This window comes from Eumetopias jubatus, unplaced genomic scaffold (assembly GCF_037043125.1).
Source record: "Eumetopias jubatus isolate StellerSeaLion01/CBP00866 unplaced genomic scaffold, mEumJub1_p1.0 scaffold_15, whole genome shotgun sequence".
NCBI lineage: Eukaryota > Metazoa > Chordata > Mammalia > Carnivora > Otariidae > Eumetopias > Eumetopias jubatus.
Window position 1 is genome coordinate 22212744 of NW_028274821.1, and position 21019 is coordinate 22233762.

The 21019-nt window shown below is 35.2% G+C and overlaps 1 pseudogene; it reads right to left on the reverse strand.

Annotated features, from left to right (window-relative positions):
- Nucleotides 1-4442: 4442 nt before the first annotated feature.
- LOC114201436 (U2 spliceosomal RNA) lies at nucleotides 4443-4603 on the reverse strand (annotated as a pseudogene).
- Between the last annotated feature and the right edge of the window lie 16416 nt (nucleotides 4604-21019).

The window sequence follows — 21019 nt, forward strand, 5'->3', positions numbered from 1 at the left end:
CAAAGGCACAAAAAAGAATACATATGAGCTCAAACTGTCTTTTTAAAAATTTGAAAATAGGACAGCAATAGCATTTCCAGAATCCCAATCCAAATGACTTACTATTTACATCTCACTGACTAAGGCTGGGTCATACGACTCCCCATAGTTGCCAGGCCTCTGAGAAGCTTTGCTTTTTCTGATATGGGCACACTGCTGCCCCACGCAAACTTGTGGTCTTGGCAGTTAAGTATTAAGGGGAGAATGTCTCTGGGGTAGACACCCAGCCAGACCTATAGCACTCTTCCCACTTAAACCCCACTGACCTCCTTATTCTCATTTTCACATTTTGAAAGTATTCGTCACATCTTCACCTTTCTGAAGACAATGACACTTCAGGAACAGCTGTTTTCTTGTCTGGGTACTTTGGCAAAAACAGAGAACTATTCTTTCAGATAGGAACCAGGAGTTCTCTAAAGTAACCAAAATGTTCTTTGATTCAATTATAACCAAATATAAGAGAAAAGAAAATCAAATAGAGCCCAACGCGGTATTCTATATGTTGTAATTGAGTACAAATGTATTCCTAGTCTCTGGTAATATCACTGCATTCCAAAGACCTGCAGAAAATCTGGGTCCCCCGTAGTCACGATCAGTGCAACATCTTAGATTTTGTCACAGTTTTGCTATCATGGGTAAGCTTTAATCCTAAGTTTTTAAGAAGCCATGCCTCATGTGTATTATGATTTTTGAGAGATGTTTTTCAACTACACTTATTTATCCTATTTTTTAGATGTCTTCAAATGCAAATATAACTTTTTCTCAGCATAGATAGGAAATATTTCTCACAGGCTTCTCTATTGATTTCAAACCTGTTCCTCAGCTCCAGGCCCTATGCATGTTGCCATAAACCCTAGTTAACAAAAGGATTAGTTATACATTTTACTACAGAATCAAGGGGATTCTTTCCCTCTCCTCCTCCGTCCCTCCTTCCTTCCAGAGTATCTGATATGGAAAAACATGAAAAATTTTTGAGGAATTCTAGGAAACTGAAATTACATGTGTCACTGTGACAGTGACAGAATTCTAACGCTAATTTCTAAAGTTTACTTGGAGATTTCATAATCCTTCACAACTGATTTTTAATTGTGGCAATTTCTGAAAGGCAATTCATGTATACCTAGACTCTGGCAAAGAAATAATTTGGATAAAAACACTTGATAATACCAACAAGACAACCTTTAAAACTGAAAAAGATGCAAACTTCTCTACTCTAATTCTAGAACTCAATTCCATAAGACTTAAAGAAAAAATGAAAACAATCTGGTTTTACTATATTCCAGATTAAGTAAGCGCTGGTTCGGCAAAAGTCAAGAGCAGAATAGAGTTTGCTTCTTAAAAAAAAAAAAATTAAAAATTATCTAGCCCTCATGTAGTACCCAAACCAGTGGACAGCGTCTCTTTATTTGCATTGGTTAGATCACATTTAGAATGCAAAATATAAAGAGTTTAATTCTGGGATCTGAACAAATAAACAGAATAAATCCTGAGGGATGGTCAACAAAAGAGGGGCCTGAGAACCACAGCATATAAAAGGGCTAACACCGATTAAGAAGCTGAGAATTTCTGATATGGAGATGGATAACATGGGGTTGGGAGAAGAGGGAAGAGAAGGGGACATGGTACTGGGTAGATAACTAGACACAAAATAGTCGTGGGGAAAAGAGAGACTTTTTTCCCCAAGGCAAATGACAGGACTCCCTACTGAAAACCTGCATTGGTTTCCCATTGTATGCTATCCCTACAACTGCTGCACCCTCATCTTGTCTTGCCTGCCTTCATGCCTACCTTGGTCCAGGCACACAGGCTTCCACTGGATCACTGACATGCCAAACCATTCCTGATAACATTTTTTAGAGAGGACTTTGATGACCACTTTCTCTAAAGGAGTAGTCCACCTCCCTCAGGCACTTGCTATGCACCACCAGGTTTATGGCCTTCCCTCTCAGTATTATCTTCTGTATTTCTTTGTTGGCTTGTTTCTTCTTTGTCTCTGCACTAGAACCTATGATCAATGAGGGCAGAGAATCCTCATTTTTATTCATAGGTGCAACCGTAGGATCTACAATGGTGTTTGGTGCATGGAAAGTGCCTGATAAATACTTACTGGATTAACCAATTGTACCAGAAGGTGGAGTTTTGTTCGATAAATGAAATTACAAGGCAGTAAGTCTTATTTCAAATGAGGAAGAACAGGATAATAATCTGTGAAGGCAAAAGCACGGTTGTCTCTTGAGGAAGTGTTGGGGGCCAGACCAAAAGGTGACCTATAGATGTTTTTTAAATTTTTTTTAAAGATTTTTATTTATTTATTTGAGAGAGTGAGAATGAGAGAGAGAGAAAGCACATGAGAGGTGGGAGGGTTGGAGGGAGAAGCAGACTCCCCACGGAGTGGGGAGCCAGATGTGGGACTCGATCCCGGGACTCCAGGATCATGACCTGAGACGAAGGCAGTCGCTTAACCGACTGAGCCACCCAGGCGCCCTACAATAGATGTTTTATAAGCAAGCTGGAAAACTAGAAAACTGATCTTAAACATTCTTTCCACTATGTGATTCTAGAAATTGACTATGCTATAAGTTTCTTGAGAGGAGGGACTTTGTCTTACTCGTTTTTATACTCTTGGTGAAATAACTGGCTCAAATTTATTAAATAAAATCATTTTGAACTTAATCAAAACTGCCAATCACACTCAACTCTCTGTGTATCCATCAGGGCCTGGTCAGGACACAGAGGCCGTACCAGTAACTTGCATGGGGAAGAAAGACCTGTTAACTATGCTGGTTCATCACGATAAAATGTGGCGAACAAGTGACGGGATAGAGGAGAACTGTAAGGTGAACATAAGCAGCAACTGCAGGGAACCTCCCTCTGGGCTTGGCCATTGGCAGAACTTAACATCGAGCCACAGGCAAAGACTTTTGTTTGAAGAATTTTGTTTGTTGAGTCCAGCTCCAGTAGCGCAATGTAGGACAAAGAAGTATGGGTTTGGTGCTGAGGAGCAATAAATTAATAACTAGCACACTCTCACTCTTCCAACAATATTTAAGGCAGCTTTCAAAGGAGCATGTCCTTGAGCAACATAACAAACAAACAAATATACAGACTAGGAGTCACAGATATATCAGGGTAGGAAAATTAAGGTGAAACCAGAGGTTTTATGAACACACCAGATACATGCTTTAATGGCTGATACTTGTTTTGTACACAGTATTGAACTTAATTCTCACAAAATCCTCGCGAAATAGACACTATCCTTAATTTTACAGATGGAGGATCTTCCTGAAAATCATGCCACTTTTAAATTGCAGGGCCAAAAATGGTTACACACCAAAGTTTATCATTTCCATTATATCAAACTACCTCTTTGGGATGTGTGAGGAGTCGAGACAGGATTAAAAAGAAATACATTCAGAATGGAAAGTGCTGTCTTTGTTCTTTATTTTTTTCCTTTTTATCGCCCTGCTATTTTTCATGGGCAAATTTCCTCACCAACTTCCCTAGCACAACAATGCACCAAAACAAGACACGGAGACTCAGCAAGTGTAGAAACAACATGATACGCTCAGGCGGGATTAGCACACAAACGAAACACCCTCTTGGGAGCAGTGGAATCCAGTTTTCGCTTTCAAATAAAAAAAAAAAAATCAGAAATTCATAGCTATAGACCTCTCCATACTCAAAGCTAAGCTTTCCAAACCAGCAAATCAACAATTAATATTTAAAGAAGAAATAAAAGCCAGGTCAGCAGCAAGCAGCCTTTAGAAGTCATCATAGAGACTATCCTTATTGATACTTTCATTTTGTTGACCATTTTTATGTACTTTTATTACAGTATACCTTTAGTCATGCACTCAAGAGCATCATTTCAAAACTCCTTTAAGAAAAAGCTAAAAATTTCAGGCACCCTGAATACTTTATCAGTGTTCATTAGAAACTAAACAATAATGATGAGTCAATCTTGAGTGTAAGGAGAAAGCAATTGCTCCTATGTGCAAAGAAAATGCCACACAGTGTTCATCTGAGTAAGAGAGGCATTGGTTATGATTGTTCAGACTTGCCCAATTTTGTCATTGCTGTGAAAAGCTTACATCCAAAGCAAATTTAGAACTTGTTCTTATCATTGGATTTTTTTGTGTAGCTTAAAGACTTTCTAATATAATCTTTTTAAATGGCTTCTGCCATCTTTATTGCAATACACAGTGGGTGGGTAATGAACTGAGTAAAGTTGGGCAATTTGACACAAGAGACTAAATAAAGTCTCTAAGATGAGCTGGGACAGGAATGGTGATGAAGAACATAGTAATTGACTTTATGCAAAAGCAAAGGTCTGATGGAAGGAGCAATGAGGCAGATTAAAGGAAATAATGTATGTAAGGGAGTATGTAGGGGTGTGGTCAATTGTAAGGTCGAACCTTCAACCATTTGAGTCACAAAATTTGGTAGGTGGAGACCTCCCAAGACTGTAGCCAGTTTCGCTTTTTAGAGGTATTAGTTTTTCCTTATTTTAAACTGGTAAGAACAGATACTACCCTTGATCTTAGCTAAAAGGCCAAGAAATTTTTTTCCCCTTATTTTAAATGTAAGAGAATATACAGCTAGAATAAATGAAAAACTGTTATCAGAGACATAATCTGCCTAACTACAATTTCATTTTTTCATGTTGCATATTTTTTTACATCATTATAATCACTACACTCTTAATAATTCTATTTCCTCTTGGATCACATAATACATTTAATTTTCACACTTAAAAAATAATATTTTCACATTAAAAAATAATATTCCATCCTACCAATACATCATCCAATTATTAAACCATTTGGTTACTGTTAGTTCACTTCTATATCTTTATAACTTTTAGGCAATTGTATTTTTAAAGAAATTCTAAAATCCAGTGACAGTTATTATTTATTTATTTATTTATTTTTAAAGATTTTATTTATTTAATTTTGTGAGAGAGAAAGAGAGACTGCACAAGCAGGAACAGGGTGTGGGGTCAGAGGGAGAAGCAGACTCCCCGCTGAGCAGGGAGCCTGACACGGGACCTGATCACAGGACTCAATCCCAGGACCATGGGACCATGACCTGAGCCAAAGGCAGATGCTAACCAACTGAGCCACCCAGGCTCTCAAAAATCAAGTGATATTTAAACATCATTGGAATAAAAAAGGAAACAGCTAGCAGGTGTAACTCCCTCTTCCATTGCTTTGTCATGTTCCCCAAACACAGGATGAATGGATGTCTTCTGAAGACTCTTCTCCACCCCCAAATTTTATTGTGGTAAAATACACATGATATAAAATTTACCACCCTAACCATTTTTAAGTGTGCAATTCAATGGTATTAAATACACTTTACAATGTTGTACAACCATTGCCACCATCCATTTCCATAACTCTTTTCATCTTGTAAAAGTGAAACTCTATACCCATCAAACAGTAACTCCTCATTTCTCCTTACCCCCAACACCTGGCCCATTCTACTTTTTATCTTTATGATTTTTGACTACTCAAAGTACTTTGTACAAGTGGAATCATACAGAACTTGTCTTTTTTATGATTGGCTTATTTCATTTCAATTAATATTCTCAATATTTCACTTCAATTAATATTCTCAAGGTTCATCCAAGTTGTAACATATGTCAGAATTCCCTTCCTTTTAAGGCCAAGTAATATTCCATTGCATGTATATACCATATTTTGCTTACCTATTCATTCTGTTAATGGACACGGGTTGTTTTCATGTTTTAGTTATTGTGAATAATGTTGCTACAAATATGGTTGTACAAATATCTCTTCAAGACACTGCTTTCAAGTCTTTTGGTTTTTGGGGCATATTCTCAGAAGTAGAACTGCTGGATCATACAGTAATTCTATTTTTAAATTTTTTGAAGGACTGTACACTATATTCTGCAGCTATGCATTATATTCCCACCAACAGTGCACAAGGTTTCAATTTCTCTACATCCTCACCAACATCTGTTATTTTCCAATCTTTGATAGTGACCATCTCCATGAGACTAAGTTGGTAGCTCCCTGTAGTTTTGACTTGCATTTCCCTAATGATTAGCCACATTGCATTCTTCTCATGTGTTTATTGGCTATTTGTATATCTTCTTTGTAGAAATGTCTAAGTATTTGCCCATTTTTTAATCAGATTGCTTTTTTGTTGTTTACATATTAGATATTAGATATATATTAATATTAGTTATTAATATTTAAACATTAGTGGAATGAAAAAGGAAAGATTTGGCAAGTGTAACCTCCTTTTTAAAAAAGATTTTATTTATTTGTTTGACATAGAGAAAGAGAGCACAAGCAGGGGGAGTGGCAGGCAGAAGGAGAGGGAGAAGTAGGCTCCCCACTGAGCAGACAGCCAGGCGTGGGGCTCCATACCATGACCCTGGGATCATGACCTGAGCCAAAGGCAGAGGCTTAACTGACTGAGCCACCCAGGCGCTCTGTAAAACCTCCTTCTTATCAGATATGTGATTTGCAAATATTTTCTACCAGTCTGTGGTTGCCTTTTTACTCTCTTGATACTGTCTTTTGATTTATAAATTTTAAAAATTTTCCTTAAGTCCACTTTGTCCACTTTTTTTCTTTTTTTTGCATGTGTTTTTGGTGTAACATGCAGGAAATCATTGCCAAATCCAATGTTGTGAGGCACTACCCTCTATTTTCTTTCAAGAATTTTATGGTTTTAGGGTTTTTTTTTTTAAATTTATCATGAGTTAATTTTTGTATATAGTGTTAGGCAAGGATCCAGCTTCATTCTTTTACCTGTGGATATTCAGTTTTCTAGCACTGGCTGTCTTGGCACCCTTGTGAAGAATCATTTGACCATATATGCGAGGATTTATTTCTGAGCACTCTTCTATCCCACTGGTCTATGTGTCTGTTTTTATGCCAGCCCCACACTGTTTTGACTACTCAGCTTTATAGTAAGTTTTGATATCAGGTAGTGTGAGTCTTCCACCTTTGTTCCTTTTCAAGATTATTTTAGTTATTCTGGCTCACTTGAGATTTCATATGAATTTTAGGATGGGTTTTTCTAATTCTGAAAAAAAAAAAAGAATCATTGGGATTTTAATAGTGACTACATTGAATCCTTCTATCGCTTAGGATATTATTGACATTTTAACAATATTGTCTTTTAATCCATGAACATGATACGTGTTTATGTCCATTTATTCATGTCTTCTTTGATTTCTTTCAGTAATGTTTTATAGTTTTCACTGTACAAGTTTTTCACCTCCTTGGTTAAGTTTATTCCTAAGTATTTTTTTCATGTTATTATAAATGGGATTGTTTTCATTAATTTCTTTTGCAGATTGTTAATTACTGGTGAATGATTTTTGTGTGTTGACTGTATCCTGCTACTTTGCTGAATTCATTTATTAGTAGTACAATTTTTTGGCGAAATTTTTAGTTTTCTACATACAAGATCTTATTATCTACAAAGAGAGATAATTTCACTTCTTCCTTTCCAATTTGGATGCCTTTTATTTCTTTGTCTTGTCCAACTACTCCAGCCAGAACTTCCAGTACTATGTTAATAGGAATGGCAAAAAAGGTCATTCTTGTCTTGTTCCTGATCTTAGAGGAAAAGCTTTCAGTGTTTCACCATTGAATATTATGTTTGCTGTGGGTTTTTCATATATGGCTTTTATTTTCTTGAGGCAGGTTTCCTGCTATTCCTAATTTGTTGAGTGTTTTATCATAAAATGACGTTGAATTGTGTCACATTTTTTGAATTTTTTTCTGCATCAATTGAGAAGATCATGTGAATTTTTATTCCTTCATTCTGTTGTGGTATATGTACTTCATATGGTGAATCATCCTTACATTCAGGAATAATCCTACTTGGTCACGGTATATAACCCTCTTAACATGCTCCTGAATTCATTTTGCTGGTTTTCTTGAGGATTTTTGCATCATTGTTCATAAGGGAATACTGGGCTATGGTTTTCCTATAGTGTCTTTGTCTGCCTTTGGTATCAAGGTAATGATGACATCATAGAATGAGTTAGGAAGTATTTCCTCCTCTTCAATTTTTGGAAAAGTTTGAGAAGGGCTGGTGTTAATTATTTAAATGTTTGGTAGAATTCACTAGTGAAAGCATCAGGTCCAATGCTTTTCTTTGTTGGATGATATTTGATCACTGATTCAATCAACTTACTATTATAAATCCATTCAGATTTTCTATTTCTTCAAAAATTATTTTGGTGGGCTTTGGGAATTTGTCCATTTCATCTAGATTATCCAATTTGTTGGCATACATTTGTTCACAGTACTTTCTTATAATCTTTCTTATTACTATAGAATGACTTGGTATAATGTCCCCACTTCCAATTCTAATTTTAGTAATTTGAGTGTTCTCAGTTTTTTTTTTCCTTAGTCAAACTAGCTAAAGGTTTGTCAATTTTGTGGATCTTTTTAAATAACCAAGTTTGGTTTCATTGAATTGATACATATATGTGTGTGTGTGTGTGTGTGTGTGTGTGTGTGTTTTCTATTTTCAATTTCACTTATCCTTGCTCTAATCTTTATTATATCCTTACTCCTGTTATCCTTGGGTTTAGTTTGTTCTTCTTTTTCTGGTTCCTTAATTGGCAAAATTAGATTGTTGATTTGAGAGCCTTCTTATTTGTTAATGCATTTACAATATAAATTTCCCATTTAGCACTGCTTTTGGTATGTTCCCAAAGTTTTGGGTATGATGCATTTTCATTTTCATTACTCTCTAAGTATTTTCCAGTTTCCCTTGTGATTTCTTATTTAATACATTGGTTGTTTAAAGTGTCTAGTTTAATTTCCACAAATTTGTGGATTTTCCAGTTTTAAACCTATTATTATTAATCTTCAGCCTGTTGTGGTTGGAGATGCTTTGTATCACATCTACCTTTTAAAATCTATTGAGAGCTAACCTGTAGTCTAACATATGCTTTATCCTGGAAAACGTCCTGTGTGCACTTGAGAAGAATGTGTATGTTATTATTGCTGGGTCAGGTGTTCTGTGTACATCTGTTGGATCTGGTGGTTTTTTTATGCTGTTTAAGTTCTCCATTTCCTTACTTATCTTCTGTGTGGTTGTTCAAGCCATTATTGAGAGTGGGGTATTAAAGTCCAACTATTATTATGAAACTGTCTATTCCTCCCTTCAATTCTGTTAATTTTGCTTCATGTATTTTGATGGTCTATCATTAGGTGTGTAAATGTTTATAATCTTATATTTTCTTGCTGTACTGGACCTTTTATTAGTATATACTGTCCTTTTTTATCCTGTGTAAAATTTTTTGTATTAACGTCTATTTTGTCAAATATTAGTACAACCGCCCCTGCTTTGTTTTGCTTTCTCTTTGCATGGACTATCTTTTTCTGTCCTTTCAATTTGTGTCTCTGGATCTAAAGTGAGTCTCTTATACACAGCATATAGTTGGATCATATTTTTTTTATCTATTCTGCCAATCTGTCTTTTGACTGAAAACTTTAATTTAGTTCCGTTTAAAGTACTTACTGTTAAGAATGGACTTACTTCTGTCATTTTGCTATTTGTTTTCTACATGACTTATAACTTTTTTGTTCCTCATTTCCCACATTACTCTCTTCTTTTGTGTTTAGTTGATTTTTTGTAGTGAAATGTTTAAATTTCTTCCTTATTTCCTTTTGTGTACATTCTGTAGCTATTTTCTTTGTAGTTACCATGGAGATTACATTTAACACTGTAAAGTTATAACACTCTAATTTGAATTTATATCAGCTTAACTTCAATAACGTATAAAAACTCTGTTCCTTTAATAGCTCCATCCCTATCCCTTTCAATTGTTGATGTCATAAAATCAAGCCTTTATAAATTGTATCCCCAAGATATTAAGGAATAATTCTTTTAATTGCATTAGTCTTTTGATTTATGAAGAAAATAAAATATGGAGTTACAAACCAAAGATACAATAATACTAGTCTTTAATAATTTGTTATTTTAATGTATTTGTTTCTTAAATGATATAGAAAACAACATTGGAGTTATGTCTATTCTTAGAATAATACGAGCTTTTATAATTGCCCATGTATTTGCCTTTGTTGAGATCTTTATTTCTTCATATTGCTTCAAATTGCTATCTAGTGTCCTTTTGTTTCACCCTGAAGTATTGTTTTGAGCATTTCGTGAAGGACAAGTCTAGTGGTAATGAACTCCCTCAGATTTTGTTTATCTGGGAATGTCTTATTTCTTCCTCACTTGAAAGATTGTTTTGCTGGACGCAGGATTCTTGGGTGAGTTTTCTTTTAGCACTTTGAATATATAGGATCACTGCCTTCTAACCTCCAATTTCCTGATGAAAAGTCTGTTGATCATCTTATTGAGGGTCCCTTGTATGTGACAAGTCACTTCCTTCTTGCTAATTTCAATACAATCTGTTGTCTTTGGCTTTTGAACATTTAATTATAATGTGTCTTACTGTCAGTCCCTTACGTGGAGTTCATTGAGCTTCTTGGAAGTTTATTCTCAGGTATTTCATCCAATTTGGGAAGTTTTCAGCCATTATTTCTTCAAATATTCTCTCTGCGTTTTCTCTCTTCTCCATCTTAGACTCCCATGATGAGTGTGTTGGTCTGTTTGATGTTGTCCCACAGATCCTTTACATTCTGTTCACTTTTCTTCCACCTTCTTTATTTTTGTTCCTTTGACTAGATAATTTCAATTGTCCTATCTTCAAGTTTGCTGAGTCTTTCTTTAGACTGCCCAAATTTGATCTCTGTAGTGTTTCATTTCAGTTATTAAAATTTAAGCTCCAGAACTCTATTTCTTTTTAATGCTTTATATCTCTTTGTTGATATTTCCGTTTGTTCATACATCATTTTCTTGATCTCTACATCTTCTTTAGTTCTTTGGGCATCTTTAAGACAACTTTTTAAAAATCTTTATCTAGTAAATCTACCATCAGGTCTTTCTCAAGGACAGTTTCTGCTGATTTAATTTCTTACCTCGAACGGGCCATATTTTCTGTTTCTTTGTATGCCTTGTAATTTTTCTGTTGTTGTTAAAAACTGGACATTTGTATTTAATAATATGGTAAGTCTGAAAATCATAATCTCCCTCTTCCTTAGCATTGTTGAGTTTCTGTTTGTTTGTTTTACTTTGTTTGTCGTTTGGATTTTTTTTTTTTTTATTGTTGTCTCTGTGCCATGGTTCAGCCTGAGGTGTACACTTAGGTCTTCTTGGGTCCTTTCTGAGCCTTCACCTTTCAGTGGGCATATGTGATCACTTTCTAATTTTTGCCAAACGTGCTGTTGCTTAAGGATGTTTCATTCTTTAATGTCTGGCTCCCAAATGGGTAAAAAGAGAAAAAAATGGGATTTAAAGGGCTTGTCCCTTTAAATCCCATAGAATTCCCTTCAGCCAGTGGGGAAGTTGCTTGCAACAATTAAAGGAGGTCTCAGTGTTTCATCTCCATGATGAGAAGCAGCACACAGTAATCAGATCATAGATTCCTGGTATTTCAGGACAGGGTCCTTACTATCCACCCTGGCTCCCACAGTCTGCATGCATACGGATCCAGGGACACAAGTATTGCTACCTGCTATGGGTCAGAGATATGTGTTATGAGCAGTCTCTCCTGAGCTAAGAGCTGAAATTAACAGAAATTAATCCACACTGTACTGTCTAAGCCTTTCCTTAATAGTTGCAAGCCTTCAGGAGACTCCAGATTCCCAAAACGGTTACATCAGACAGATTCTGCCAGCACAATTGTTATCTAGGTAGGGAGACACATTCTTCTGCTTCTTCCTCCACCATCTCCTCAGAATCCTCTTTAATACAATCTTAATCACATATTGGGATCTATGAGACACTTGTCTAAATAAGTACAAATCTAGCCACTCTGATAATGATGTGACTCTACAATGAAGATTGAAACCCTGGAGTAAGAAACTTCCTAAGTTATTTCTATTAGTAGGTATCACCTAGCATGATTTTTTTTTTTCCCAAGTTGCTAAAATAAGATATTGCTTCAGTGTAATATATACAACAGTGGATGAAATCAGCCTGACATCTCAAATGAGCCAATAACCTTTAAAAAAGACAACTTTAGGAGCACCTGGGTGGCATAGTTGGTTAAGCATACAACTCTTGATTTTGGCTCAGGTCATGATCTCAGGGTTGTGAGATCAAGCCCCATGTCTGATTCCGTGCTCAGCAGGGAGTCTGCTTGGGATTCTCTCTCTCTCTTCTTCTGCCCCTCCCACTCATGCTTCTCTCTCTCCATCTTTCAAATAAATAAATAAATCTTTTTAAAAAAGACAACATTACACACTTAAAATGGAGAGTTGGCATAAGTATCACTATGATATATTTACTTAACACCTACAATGTAATGTATAAAATACTGTGTTACATGACTGGAAATATAAATAGGAGTATAATTCCTTTCCTCAAAGAGGCACAGAACAGTTAAGATATTTTTGGCAATGTGGTAGAACCCAGCCAGATGTCCACCAATTCCATTTCCTCCAGGGTTCAAAGAAAGACCACGTTTTCCAGGTTCCTTTGCAGTTAGTTGATGTCATGTAACTGGATACTGATCAAAACAACTTAAGTGGAAATCATGTATGTTACTTCCAGGTCAGCCATAAAACAGTCTTTCCAAACTTTCTTACTCTATCTGTTGCTGAATGCAAGGGTTACAGCAGAGTGTTCTACTGAAGGCTTAGAAGCCATCAGTATCACAAAATGGAAGGAGATATTACCATGTGGAGCCTGCCGACCAAACACCCAATCAAACTGTAGCATAATTATGAAATAATGAGTTTAACCACTGAGATTTGGGAATTAACTATCCTGACTAAAGAAGCAACTCTTACGTATCAAGCATCAAAGGTGGGACAAATCAAGGAAGATTTTAAAAGTAAGGTTAAATTTTCATTGATCACGAAGGAAAAGCAGTTCTTAAGTAGAAAAGAGGAACCAGGAATTACAGGGAGGAGCCATAAGATGAGGAAAGTAAAAGCAGAAATGCTCACAGTTTCAAAAGGATAAGAAAATTAACTTAGTTGAAGATTTGTATGGGAAGAGCTGGGGTAAGAAAATTGCTAGAGGTCAGATTATACAAGATATGTGATGGGAGGCCAAGAAGTTGGAACTAATCCTCTAGGCCAGAGGGTGACAAACTTTTACTATAAAGAACCAGATAGTAAATGTTCTAGATTTTGTGGGTCACATCATCTCTTTTGCAACTATTCAACTCTGCCATTGTAGGTGAATGCAGCAACAGGTGATATACTAATGATGAATGAGGGTGTCTGTCGCCTAAAAGAATTTTATCTATGGATACTGGAATTTGAATTTCATATAATTTTCACACATGAGGAAATAGTATTTTTAAAAAATGTTTTGTAGCCATTAAACATGTAAAAATGATTCTTGGCTCACGGGACATATAAAAATAGACAGAGGGTCAGATTTGGCATGCAGGCCATAATTCATCAAACCCTACTACATGTGATGGAGTACCATCACAGTTTTCTGAATAGGGTAGTGACTGGAGTGCCAGTGGCAATTAATGTTCTGTATCTTCACCTGGCAAAGTGCACCGATAGATATTTGCAGGGGGGCAACTTGAGAAAAGGAGCACAAGGAACACAACCATGTCAATGCCCAAGGGCTCATATTATTTTGTTTCAAGCAGAAAGGAAGGGAAATATCAATAGAATGAAAGGACAGTGTCAAGGTTAACTGGAGTATTTTAAGACTAGTAAATTGAAGAAACAATGGTATCAATAACTAGATTAGAATAACCCAGAAGGTAAAAGTTAGACCATGTCATCAATTCCTAACCCAACAAAGATAGATTACTCTATTATTAAGATCTCAAGTGACACACACAATTCAGTTTTACAATTATATCTGTGTAGATTTTTCCTGTGTGACCTCTCATAATGTCTCTCTAAAATACCAATATATAGAAAACAAAAACAAAAATAAAAGCTGGAAGACTAGTTACTGACAATATCTGAGGATTTCTATAAACTACACATCCATGGATAATCTTGGTGGGGGGGAATAGGCATTTTACCCACACGTTGCACTCATAGCTCAAAGGGAGTAAGAATTTGAACTTATCTTCCCACAAAATATGCCTACTGGCTCAGCGGTGTGTTCTAACACAGACTGGTAAGATTGGTAAACATATAAACAGACAGGCAGCTTTGAAACTGGATTTTGTCCCTCTCTGGTGGGAGTTAACGAACTTTTTCCTTATAGAGCCAGATAATAAAACGTTAGGTTTCACAGGCTGTAAGGTCTTCCTGCAACTATTCAACCCTGCCGTCATCATGTGGAAGCATCCATAGGCAATGGATGGACAATATATGGGTTTTCCTGACAAAATCGGATGATACCTTAGAGTTTGGGGACCCTTTGTGGCACCCTTGGATTTTGTTTAATTTTGCTTTTTTTCAGGAAGCTTAGACTCTCTTTGTCCCTTAGCAGTTCCCAACTATGGCCAATATCACGGTGACCCTGACTTGTTTCATTGTACCCAGCCTTATGTTTCACCTTACTTTTTACTTTCTCTGCAAGGCCTTTCCTTACCTCATTGTCAAAATAAGATTCCTCATTTCATGCTACATTTCATGTTGCAGCACATACTTCCCTTTCCATTGAATGCACCCAGATCTACTGTTTTGTCAACTACCCTGCTATCTTCAGCACAGGTCAGTATACGATGATGCTTAGTAGATGATCATGCTCAGTAGATACTGGTTAAACATAATTTTGCAAAACTGAATGGAATTGAATTGAAAGAGAACAAAACTCCAGTTTAAAACTTAATACTTAAGGGAATAAAAAGCAATTTTGACAATTTTGACATAAAAGCAAATCAATGATATAATTAAAAATACTTTTAGGAACCATAAAAATAAAGGAGAACAAACTATGTCATGTCAAAAGGGTCAAATGACAAAAATAAAGAAATTTCTATGTAAACATACTCTGGAAAATATTGTGTGTAGGAATAATAAAAATATCCTTAAATCTATGGAAAGCAAAAAGAAATCTAAAAATAAAAAAAATCACAATGTTTTATCACCAAGTTTATTTTACAGTCCCAAATATCAATACACAATAAAACCAATAAGTATGTACCTTTGAAGCAAAGGGTTATAAATCCAAACTTTTATTGCTATCTTATTTATGTGTGAAAACAACAATTTTTTCCAGATATCCCAATGTTCATTTTTGCCAATTCATGCATTTCTTGAAAAAAATTTATATTTTATAAAATAATATAAACAGACAGACAGACAGTATGCTATACATCTGGGAACAGAATGGAAAGTGGAAGTAAAAGTTTAGTAAAGGCTTCATTTTACCTGAGTGGAACTCAGGAGGTATTTTTGAATTTTCATCTCATATAAATAACCAGAGATGTGTAACAAAAATACTTCACAATTTTTTAATATGTACCAAATTTTAAATAGAACCATCAAAATGGTTGAAAATAGTGTTCATAACCATGAAATCATTCAGGAAAGTTAAAATAAATAAATTTAAGATAGTAAAATAACAAAAAATAGAAAACATAAAATGGCAAAAAACAAATATTGGTTTAGTCAATGAATGTAAATAGCTTGATCTTCTCTTACAAAGTAATGATTCTCATAATGAATTAAAAACAAAACCCAATAGACATTTCTCCCAAAGATGATATGCAAGCATAAACCAACAAGTAGATAAAAAGATGGTCAGCATCATAATCTTCAGAAAAATGCAAATCAAAACCAAAATATGGGAACTTCACACCCATTAGGATGGCTATAATAAAAAAGACAGATAAAGACAAGTGTTGACAAGGGTGTGGAGAAATTGAAACCCTCATACACTGCTGGTGGGAATATAAAATGGTGCATCCACCTTAGAAAATAGTCTGACAGTTCCTTCAAAAATTGAACAGAGATTTACCATTTGACCCAATAATCTCACTTGAAGGCATATATGCAAGAGAAATGAAAACACGTTTGCACAAAAACTTGTAAATGAATGTTCAAAACAGGAGTATTCTTAATAGTTAAAAAGCAGAAATAACCCAAAAATCCATCAAGTGATGGATAAATAAAAGAAGTGTGCTAGGGGCGCCTGGGTGGCTCAGTCGTTAGGTGTCTGCCTTCGGCTCAGGTCATGATCCCAGGATCCTGGGATCGAGCCCCGCATCGGGCTCCCTGCTCAGCGGGGAGTCTGCTTCTCCCTCTCCCACTCCCCCTGCTGTGGTCCCTCTCTCACTGTGTCTCTCTCTGTCAAATAAATAAAAATTAAAAAAAAAAGAAGTGTGCTATATACATACATATTATTAAGCCACAAAAAGGATTGAAGTACTACTAATAAATGCTACACCATGTATGCACTTGGAAACATCATGCTAAATGAAAGGAAGCCAGCACAAATGGTCACATATTGTAAGAATTCCATTTATAAGAAATGTTTAGAATAGGCAAAATCTTTAGAGACAGAAAGCAGATTAGTAATTGCCTAGGGTGAGGGATGAGGTTATTGGAAGATGATGACTAAAAGGTACAGGATTTTATTTTGCAATAACAAAATTATTCTGAAACTATGGTGGTGGTTGCATAACTCTGCAAATATACCAAAACCCATTAAATCTTATACTTTAGATGGGTGAATTATAGGGTATATGAATTATATCCCAATACAGCTGTTAGCAAAAAATGTTAAAAAGCTATGAACAACGTTGAAAAAATACACCTAAGCTGAAAAGATGGAAAAAGACTGAGCAAAAGATCAGTGGGAAAATAAAGGGAAAGTGAGCAAATTAATTTGAGGTAAAGAGAAATTTAAGGAAAAATGTCATTAAGTGAAATGTGACCATTTGATATTAATGAAGTAGGTAAAAACCACCATAAAGATATAAAAGTCAGTAATATTTATGTGCTTATAACATGGTATTAAAATAAATGAAGCAAAAATTAACAGAAATATAAGAAAACATTAACAGAACCATAGTTCTCACAGAAAAATAAACTAAGAAAAGTATAGTACATCACAGAAAAGGAAAAATAATAAAGATTTGAATAATATAGTATAAAGTTTTGAAATACCTGTCTAATGCAGAAAAAGAAGTTCCTAATAAAAACTTTACAGTATAAATTGTACAGGTTATCTTCTCTGATAACAGTGAAATAAAACAAAATTATCAACAAAATTTTAAACAGTAACATAGAATTTTGAAAATTAAAAATTACTGTGATAACTATTTCCAAAGGCAGTTCTGTTCCAAACCCTGAAAAATATTTTCATTTACTTCCAAAGTCTACATTATTTCTTCAAAAAAAATAATTTTTTAATGGCCCCAGCCTCTTTCTCCTAGTATCTGTTGTTGCTCTCAGTCTATTTCACACGATTATTAGCTTAATAATATGTGGTTTTGGTTTCTAATTGATTCCTACCTGCAAATGCCTTGAGGACAGAGACAATGCAATCAATTTTCTTTATTATAACTACATTTAAACATCTTCCTGAACATAGAAAGTTCCCCAGTAAATGTTTATTTCATCACATAGCTGGGAAAGCCGGTAGACTAGAAATTAAGGGACAAGACTCCTTGACCATCGTCAGAAATGTTTAATGATTCTCAGCATGCCACCTTACCTCCCTGGATTTTAATATCCTTCAGTAGATGAGGCAGTATTAAAATATTTCTAAGATTCTTTCCATTTCTAAAATTGTATGATTTAACCAATAGGGAAAGAAAAGGCATCCCTGGGTACACTAGAAAATTTCCCTCCATGAGCAGTAACACTGGTTTCTTTGAATGTCAAGGTCTCGAACAGATTGTGCATTGTTGGAAAGAGAGTCACCCTCAATTACTCATCAGTGATGGAATTCTTTGTGGTTTACTCTCAATAACCCAGTGTTTCCTTACTACCACCCACCCAGGTCCAGGGGGGGATATACATGTGTCTGAGTATGTGTGTATATTTGCCTCTCTGACGACATTCCAAGACTAATATAAACACCTCCTAAATTACCCATTACTCCATGTCACTTCTCTCTTCCATTAGAAAGAAGTAGCCTATATTTATGTTTGAAGTTCTAACACTCTACCCTTTCCATCAGCCCCTTTCTTTCTTAAAGACTGGTTTCTTCATCTCTCTTATATGTCACCCACATTTTAGACATATTTCTTTAAATTTAGGTAGTGGCATAAGCATTCTATATTTACCATTTATTATAATATAAACATATTTAATATAATTATAATTTGATATAATTAACTATTGTTTAGTATTTAATATAGTTAATATAACATATTTAACAAAATTACATTTAATTAATATTATTGCATGAATGGAAAAAAACTCAAAGAATATATCCCAAGAGATGAACAGTGAGGTGAGATTATGTATGATTTTTATGTTTTTCTCCTTATGCTTCTATTTTTCTACAGTTTTATGGATTGTAAACATAGTAATTATGTAGGCACACACCCACACATGCCCCTCAGTTACCTAGAACCAAAATCAAAGAAACTTTCACAGAACTTTATTACTCTGCATTTTACTTTAAGAGAAGATTTCTGGTGATACATGAAAAAATTCAGATTAATACATATGAATTTACATTAAAAATAAATAACATATGAATGACTTCAAGTTGTTGACATTAACCCTTGAGTTAATAATAACTTTGAACCTGTGAAAGCTCAAAATATGTTCATTTTCAGCACAGTATACTTCTTAAAGCAAGAAAGTAGAATAGTATACTTGAGAAAGATTTTCAATTATCACAAGCAAAATTTTAAAAATCACAGTTAAATGAAAACTCCATTAGTCAGAACATCTTCTCTAAACATCCATTAGTCAGGCAAGTTTCATTTTCCAGGGCCTTGTACAGAAGTTTTTTTTAATATATATATAAACCCATAAACAAGGCTAATCATTCATATTCATAAATACTAAAGTCCATTCCCAGATTAGAACATAATCTAAATTTATACTCTTACCAGGACTTTATGCGATCATTACACATCCCTTCCCTCTATTGCTGAACTTAAATGAACCCATCCAATAAAGCCTTTTTTACTGGGTGTGCTTCCATAAAACATTCACATTTTATCATATAGTAAAGTGAGAATTTATGCTAAATACTTCACTATTTCCACAAAGATAAATCCAAGTGAATCAAATATTAAATGATATAGGAAAGTGTATTACTATAAAACTCAATTCCTCTAAACATGCTAATAATCTCTAATGTTGATAAGTAAATGCCTGTGATGTTTTCTTTTTTAATACTTCAGTCTCACTAAGGCCAACCGCCTGATTCTCTCTCATTCCTGCTGGTCCCTTCCAGATACAGAGAGATGCCCCTTTGTGATTATGAGATGGGATTCCTTTTCTAGTCAGCATATAAAAGCATCTATTATTCTATCTTAAAAGTTATTGAATGGACCTTTGAAAGTTTGATATATCAATGATGGACCTTCATTAATAAGGCACTATCATAGCTTGCTTATTTTAATTCCTAAACTCTTCGATCAAACTCAAGCATCTAAAGGAAATAAAAAAGTTCCCAAGTACATTAAAACATTTTGCTCAGACTAAAAATTCTTGGGTTTTTTTTTTTTTTAGCTCCAATTTATTTCCACTAAGGCTTGGGGGACAGTAAGATAGGGTATATTCTTGTGCTGCTATAAGATATTACCATAAATTTAGCTGCTTAAAATAACATTCATTTATTAGCTCACAGTTTGATAAGTCAGAAATCCAGGTGGGTGCAACTGGGTTCTATCCTCAGGATTTCACAAGGTCAAAATTAAGGTGTCACCCAAGATGGGTTCTTATCTGGAGGCTTTGGAAAAATATTTGTTTCCAAGTTCATTAAAACCATTGGCAGAATTCAGTTCCTTGTGGGTATCAGACTGGGTTCCCTTCTCTTAGCTGGCCATCAGCTTGAGCATTGAGTAAGATGGGGGCACTCTTAACTCCTCAAGGATGCTGGTATTCACAGAATGTGGATCTTCCATCTTCAAACCAACAAGAGAACACAAACTCTCTGATTTTTTCTCTACCTACCAGTTGGAAAAAACTCTCTGCCTTTTCAAGCAGTTCTAATGGATTAGATGTGGTTTACCTGGATAATCTCCCTATCTCAAGGTCAAGTGTGCCATATAACACACCATAATCATAGGAATGATTTCTCATCATAGTCACAGGTTCTGGGAAATAGAATACAGAATCTGGAGGAACATATTTAGTCAAGGAATTAGAAAAGTTGAGACTAGGAGTATAAGCATACTCCAGATGTTAGATTCTATGAACCTAGAAGCCAGACCAAATATCTCCAATTGGGGGAAGGGCATTCAGGGGCACAGTCTAATTCAATGTTCATACTAGCATTAGGGAAAGAGTGTCAGACATTAAGAACTTTTTGCAAATTTCTATGACCTTGGAGCATTGCTGAGAGCCTCTTCATGTAGATGAGTCATAACACTTTTATTAGATATTTACTCTTCAAAAGTGCCCCTCTTCCAAAATGGCCCTATTATTTTATACTGTCTGATTTATAAAATATATGCATCTAACTGGACATTTTGTTTACTTCAATTTGTGTGTGGGTTGGGCGACGGTGGTGGTAAAGTCACTCTATTTCCTAAAACTTTGTAAAATGACCATATACTAAACAGCACTATTGCAACCTGCCACAGGGTGAGAAATGGGAATGAATTCTTTGTTCTGAGCACCTCCACTGGATTTTTGCATTCCCGGTACAGAAAGCCACAAGATCCACTTTGGGGTCTGCTCTCGTGGAAGGTTTTCGTGTGTTTTGCTCCCAAGCAGTTAGATGCTTTTCCTGGTTAACCACTAGGTGTTACAACCTGAACACAATGCCCATGGTTGTGTCGATGGAGAAACAAGATGTGGAGATTGAGTTAGGGCAGGCCACGGCAGGTGGGGAGTGCAAG